Source organism: Cornus florida, unplaced genomic scaffold (genome assembly GCF_030987335.1).
Source record: "Cornus florida cultivar Cherokee Brave unplaced genomic scaffold, ASM3098733v1 CherokeeBrave_3.0.0_Hap2_Chr06, whole genome shotgun sequence".
In the NCBI taxonomy this organism is placed as follows: domain Eukaryota; kingdom Viridiplantae; phylum Streptophyta; class Magnoliopsida; order Cornales; family Cornaceae; genus Cornus; species Cornus florida.
In genome coordinates, this window is record NW_026775576.1 from 29,157,123 (window position 1) to 29,164,943 (window position 7,821).

At 33.5% G+C, this 7,821-nt stretch overlaps 1 long non-coding RNA gene across 1 annotated transcript; it reads right to left on the bottom strand.

Moving 5' to 3' along the window:
- Positions 1-1,943: 1,943 nt before the first annotated feature.
- LOC132314826 (uncharacterized) lies at positions 1,944-2,516 on the bottom strand. The gene is made up of 2 exons (XR_009483514.1): positions 2,352-2,516; positions 1,944-2,154 (listed from the first exon to the last, which is right to left on the bottom strand). It is a non-coding gene; the product is annotated as an uncharacterized LOC132314826 (long non-coding RNA).
- Positions 2,517-7,821: the final 5,305 nt, after the last annotated feature.

Consider the following 7,821-nt stretch of genomic DNA (forward strand, 5'->3'; position numbering starts at 1 on the left):
TCTAGTGAGGTTCCTTTAGTGTGTATCTATATATATACAGACTATGTAGTTATTGTTGGATTGACTAGGATGTATATGAGTTCTGAGTCTCTATTTGGGATGTAGTAGATTAGAACTTGTTTGTGGGCCTGACCCACCATTATTCTTCAGGTGTTCATCAGTTCCAGGCTTAGAGATTATTCGTGCTAAATAGAGACGATTTATTCACTCCCTCGTCTTAACGTGGGATTTCCTTATTATTATTTTAGTCAGATATCATTTTATTTCAATTAGATTTTAGATTAGGGTTCCACATGATGGATTGTCAAGTTGTAATTTTAATTAATTACTGGTATTAGAGGATTTTGTTATTAAACGTTTATTATTGGATTAATTAATGAGGATTTATTAATTAGTATTCTTTCAGCTTTATTCTTTATTCTTATTTCATTTTGTATTCTGTGTTCGTTTAAATACTTTAATTATTTGATATTCCCTCGGGTTTGGACTTGGGCCTGATTAACCTATGTCTCGGAGTCGGGGGGTATCACAGGTTCCATGACCATATCCACCTCCTCCATGATTGGTTAGACTTCTCCTTGAGGCTTGGATAAGCCCCAATCTTGTAATCTAAACCCATATCTTTCATCTTTCTAGGGAATTTATCTTATGATTAGTGCTGTAGCCTTGTCTATAAAATGAATCTTAGGTTCTCATTTGATTTTTATGGTTTAATTCTTCCTATTGATTCTTTATGTGATTACATATTGTCTTATGTGTGATTATTTGAGAATCGATCTCTACACTAGATACTCTTTGTTGGTTGCATATTTGTGTGTGACTAATTGAGGATTTAGTGATGGCTATATATGGTTTTCATTGAATAGATTTGTCAATTAATTTGATGCATTATGCTTAGACTTGATAGGTTGTGCTACACATTAGTTTATTTATTATTAGGTAGATAATCTAGGCTTAAATTTGATATTCCATGGCTTATTTTTGTAATTTCCATGATTCTCAAAATTGATGTGTGCTATAATTGTTACTAAATTGATAGGTCATGCTTAAACTTGATGGGTTGTGCTACACTTAGTTTACTTGTTGGTGAGGTAGAAAATTTACGCTTGAATTTGATGGTCCATGCTTAATAACGCAATTGGTAGTCGTATTTTGTTCACAAGAATGTTTCCCCCAATAAGTTGAAAGTATGTGGATTAGTGAATGAGCTTGGTGGTGATTCCAATGCCCTAAGCCTCTCTTCTCATCTCTTAAACCCCTAGCTCACTTTAGTTTATTTTAATTGCATTTTATGTTAATTGAACTTTAGAATAGTTAAACAAAATGTAATGATCTGGTCATTTTCATTCATTTCCCTTTCTTCAAATTTTACGGATAAATTTTTTCCGTTGTCTTTTCTTTTTTTGAGTTCAATTTCTAACCTCTTAGTGTCGTCTCGAGTGCTCAAAAATGGTTTCTGAGACTCTTTCCTTTGGATTGACAACTTCCTTTGAGGACCGAGTCATTTCCACATCTTTCGTTTTTTGACACTATTCACTTTTTGTCCCTTTCCCTATTTCGTCCTTTTCCCTGTTATGTCTTTTCCCCATTTGTCACTTGTTTGGCATAACCTCACTTTTTGTGCTCGGAATTGATTTCTGACTTCATGTACCTTCGTCGTAAGTGGTTTTCTCGAAATACGTATCTTCACTTTTGCAGAAAAATACTCTGGTTCTACCGGTGTCCATAGGGTCATGGATGCATAATTTTTCAGAATCTTTTTCCTTTTTTAGGGTGTTTTTCATAAATATCTTTTAAAGATTTTTTATTTCAGGAGTATCTAAGAAAATATCTTTTAGAAGATATTTTCATTCTGGGGCAGTTTCTGTCACGCCCCGAATTTTTTCTAAATAAAATCCTCAATTTCATTAAATCAAAATACTTCATAAAAGACACCCAGGATCTCAAAAGAAATAAAATACCCTTTATTGATACAAAATCAATCAAATTTCCTCAAATAAATAAGACAATATCTCAGATTAATTAAATTGATACTAAATTAATTTCCTCAAATAAATACATAAAAATCTCTAAATAAAATAATTTAATCCTCAACACCATCTTTTCCACCTAAGCCCGCTACTAAAAATCCTCAAGCATCCTCGGTACCTGAAACTGTAGGGGGGTGAGACAGGGAAGTCCCAGTAGGAATACCATAACAAGGATTTCAAGAAGTTTCATGCAAAATTCGTTTTACAAAAAGATACATATACATTTAAACAAAATAAATATATGCAATTTTAGCAAAATATCATTCAATAAAAATAATTGAAACAAATCATCCAAGCCATTCAAGGTATGATAATCCTTACACTGAAACATAAATCATCACTGTAACATCTGGGCATCAAACTTCCGGCTCTCTGTGAACTTTTCCTCAAAACTCTCTCTGTATAATTCTAACTTTCCTCAATATTTTTATGCACTCAAATTCATTCTCAATTTCATAAGGCAGATACTGATACATATAAAGGCAAATGAACCGACACAGCATAGACATCAGTATTGCTCACCCCACGCCTCCACTAGATAAATCTTTTCCTTTGGCCAAAAAGTCTCCTATTTCTGCTGGAACCTTCTATTTCACTTTTCCATCATCACATTTTCCTTATATAATGCACTTGGTCAAAAAGCAAAAAGCTATTCATCATTACATTAATTCCATTTCTTTCTTTCAACTTTCCCGCGGCTGCAAGCTCCTTCAGACAAGAGATATATATATATATATACACACACACACACTAAAGTAACAAAAACCAAAACCCATATATTTCTTCAAATGGGACCCGCAAGACCATTAACCATCTTACTTCCTTTTTCATTCTTTTTATTTCATAAACAAAGAATACAACTTCCATCCAAAAGATATCAGACAAAGCCACATGAATGCCTAAGAAAATGTAACCAACAAGTCAAATTAATGGGACCCACCAAATCATTTCTTATCTTTCCTTCCTTTTCTTTATTTTTCCTTTTCTTTTTCTTTTTTTTTTTTTTTTTTTCTCTCTTTTCCACAAAAAAACTCGGCAGCCATCCCTTTTTGCTTCTTGTTCAAGAGATGATATATATATATATATATATATATGATTTTATATATATATATATATATATATATATATAAAATCAAAACACCAAACCCATTTTGCTTCCAATTTCGGCCACCTCACCAAAAATAATCAAATCAATTAAAACCTCAAAATCAACTCCATTAAATATCATTTTAATGGGCCCACAAAAATAATCACAATTTCACTCTTTCTTTCTCAGTTTGGCTGCCTGATCACTTTTATCTCCAAATCTCTATGTTACCATCTAATTGCAACAAATATATACATATAATTGCAAAATAATCAAAACCCATTTAGTCTCCTTCCACCAATTTTGTCCAGAAGCTTCAACATACAAAATTAAAATCAAAACCAATTAAAATATTAATTGGGTAAAATCTCAAATTCAAGACCCAATATCTCAAATAATCAATTTTAATATCTCCTGTCTCCTCCCAATCTCGGCTCACTGTGCTCATTGATGCTACAATTGCAACAAAAATAAAAAATCAAACTAACCCATTATCATTTCCTAAGACCTGCACCAAAATCATCATCAAAATATCTTTTCCTCTGTCCATTCCGACACTGCTCCCTCTTCATCATAAATCCATTAGACATAAAAAAATATCTAATGTAACAAAATTAAATCAACTAATTAATCTTCAACAAGATTATATGTGCAACAAAAATTAAACCCATTAAATCTTTTCATTGGGTAACTCACCAAGTCCCCAATTAAAATTAAATAATCAATGACCCAATTACTAATTGGTAAATCTTCAAAATAAAAATCAAACAATCAATGACCCAATTACTAATGGACATCCCTGTCTCAATCCTCTCTCTGGATGGAAGAATCCTTCAGGTGAGTGTGATACCCCCGGATTTCCGGATGCGGGTTGGCTAGGCCCACTCCCGATTACCCGAGGATATCAAACCAATTAGCAATTAACGAACACAGAATACAATTAAGATAGCAGGAATGAATAAAAATTTATTGAAAAGAAACTAAAATGCAAATCCTTTATAGAAAAAAACCTCAGAATAAAATTTTATAAATAAATAATTAGTCTGATACATCCAACTTCTTTAATTCTAAAACAACTCGGGAATCCATCTCTAATGGACCCCTAATAATAATCTAAACTGAAATGAAAGCTACTTAAAGAACATCTAGAGTAAACCATGGAGAAAAGTCCTACGTCATCGGAAGAGTGAGTAGTAGTCTCTGCTTAGCACGATCAAGTCTATGTCTAGAACTGACGAGTACCTGAAAAATAGAGGTGGGTCAGGCCCACGAACAAGTTCTAACCTACTACAATCTAAGCAGAGACTCGATACGCATATACATTCTAACCAACTCAACAATAACTAAATAGTTTGTAGATATATATATATATTCACACTACAGGACTCTCACTGGACTACAGGCCCGTCTCAACCTGACTAGTAGGCATCATGCAAAATGCACCTGAGGTGGGCATGACTACCTAGACCTAGCAGGGTACACATCTAACCATCATAGCCAGCTTTGCATCTTACTGCATATACACTTCCTAACCGTCGACTCTAAGACTCAAGCTCATATCGTGGTACCATAACATAAATATATAAAGTCCGTTCCAAGTGTGTCATTCAAAAAGTTTATTGACCTGACACCTAGTTATAAGTAGGACTTAACTTTTGTAGTTAATCCATCTTATTCCGGAGTAGGTAGGATTTAGTGTTTTACTAATCCATCCCTAGTATGCCACCGTCCCATACCAGTGCATACAATCCATCCATCCAATAAATGATAATACAAATATATATATGTAAATACCAACTAATCCATAATAAAAATAACAAGAGTCCATCACATGTATAACCAGTATATGTGTATAACATGCTTGTTCTGTTCTACCAAAACATGATTCCCCAATAAGATTAAAACACGGAGAATAGGTATAATCCATTCTATAATTCACTATGAGCATAATAATAACATTATCAGAATTAACATGCTCACTTTAAACTATTCCAAGATATTCAGTAAGTCTATAAAACACAATACTGTATATTTAACAACTAGATTCCCATTAAGCATAACTGAGCAACTAAGTTCCAGTAATTGATCATTCATGTCATACATATAAATATCAATTTAAATCCAAGATAGCATAATAGAATATACAGATTCATATGCTTACTATTATACCAAACCAACACTAACTGAAGCAAGTCATTAAATTCTATACGTCAGTTAATCCGTAGCTAGTAGTGATTAAAGTTTAAGAATGATTATTCCTACCACTGTTCCATGACTAGTATGGTGTAACCATCCACTGTAAACTACAAATTAAATCATAGGCAATTAAACCTCTACATCTCCAAAAACGGTAACTAGATTTGCATCTAACAACTTATGCATTGTTTTACTATAAACACCAGCGTTTTAATCCACGTTAACCAACCCTTGGAAACTTTAATATGGCCTTAGAACATACTGAAAACCCCAATTATACCTTCAAATAGGATCTGAAATCTCCAAAATCCAACCCTCGTAGCCTAAACGGTCGTCGAAACATCAAAAACTGGAAAAAACTTGAAGGAGCCGGCTCCAAACAAGTTAGAGCCACCTCCAAACAAGATGGAGCCAGCTCCAACTCACTTAGAGCCTCCTCCTAAAAACTTTGAGCTGGCTCCAAAATATTTTGGAGCCGCCTCCAACTTCGTCCCCTCCTCTCTGCTTCTTCTCTTCAACTACGTCTTCTCCGGTGACGTTTAGTTTGATCAATCCTCAGCTCTAATGATTTTACTAAATAAAACTAAGTTCTAATGCCCCAGATATTTTAAAAACCATTAATCCAAGATCCACTCTAATTAGAACAGAGTTCTACCAGAAAGAGATTAAAACAAACAAAAACCAAACCTATAAACATATACCGTTATAGATTAGCCTAAACATGCAAACCAGATTAATATCTTCCGGTATTACAAGCTAATTTAACTCTATTTATATCAATTCACATGCATTATAAATCCAGTTCTATGAATTAGTTTATGAGTTAAACACGAAAGATCATAAAACAAGCAGTATACTCATGGCTATCTTTAGTGGAAAATAACAAAGACATATAATCCAATTTAAGTTTGATTCTTATTTAATCCTGGAGTTGAATTAGACATGCAAAGAACACAAGTCAACGGGATAGAGTTAGGATTAGAACTTGCCTTTGAGTTTTCGGTTCAAAAATCCCAACGTCGTCTTCTAAGTTTCTCCGGCGAACTAGGAAATCCTCCTATGTTCCTTCCCTACCTCCACTATCGTGAATAGGGTTCTAAAACCCTAGGCAGAACTTCATAACTATATTTATAGGTTTACACAAGACCTAGGTTCAATTCAAACCCTACGCTAAATCCTAGTCGGCCCATAGAAAACCCTATTTAAAATCTACGTTGGCCAACATACGTAACTTCTCAAAGAACCCTAAGTACTGAACGTATTTTAAAAACTCATTTAACTTAATTACCTAATTAAACAATTCCTTATAATAGTAAGAACAAAATAAAATAAATAAACAAGTAAGCCAAATAAATACAAATTAAACATATAATTAAATTAAACCAACCAGTCAATTCACACATCACGTAATTTAAAATTCACACAGCCACATAAGCACTTATAAATAATAAAATAAATATTGAAAACAATAAAATAAATAATAAAAGTCTGATTATATCCCTTTCAAAACTAGGGGTATTACAGTGAGCCATTCAACAAAATAAAGTACCTTGAGGAGTGAAAATTTGTTTCTATTAATCTTATCCAATTCCCCCCAGAACCATACTTCTTTAAAGCTGTCAATAAATCTTCCCAAGAAACTAAATCATAACTTTCCTAATATCAATCTTTAAAGCCATAGCAAGATTTCTGGGCTTGTTGAAGTCCCTCACCAATTCATGAGCCATGATTACTGCCTCTTAAATTTTTCTTCCTTGCACAAAGGCACATTGCTCCAATCCAACCAATTTTAGTAAAACCATAGCTAATCAATTTGCCATAATTTTGGTAATAACCTTATAAACCAAGTTGCAGAGTGTTATTGGCACAAAATCTCCCAATTTAGCAACATCCCCCAGCTTTGGAATCAATGTAATGAAGGAGCAACTAACCCCAATAAGCATATTCTTGAATTCAAAAAAATGTTGAACAGCTGCAACAACTTCTTTATCCACCATAGCCCAAAATTTTTTGTATAACCTGGCAGGAAAACCATTAGGACTAGGTGCCTTGTCTGGATTGAAACTCATCACCACCTCCTTAACTTCAGCATATGTAACTGGACCTTCTAAAAGATCCCTATCATTAGAATTCAAGATATGCCTAGGTATTACATCACCTAACACTTCAGTAGTATGTTTGGAGAACAGATCTCTATAGTAGTCCACAAACTAACCACTAATCACCTTTGGATCCCTTGAAACCTCCCCTTCCTCATTCTTAATTTTGGTAATAGCATTGAAGTTTCTTTGTTGTTTCAATTTTTGGTGAAAGTAAGAAGTACATCTATTATTATCTCTTAGCCAAGCAAGTCTAGCTTTCTGAGCCACCAAGATTTCTTGATCAATAAGAGCAGCTTCATAATCATCTCTAGCATATTGTTCTTCATTAAGTAACACATCGGAGGGATCCTAAAGAAGACAGTTCTGAACTATTTCCAATCTCAGTGTAGTCTTAATAATTTTATCT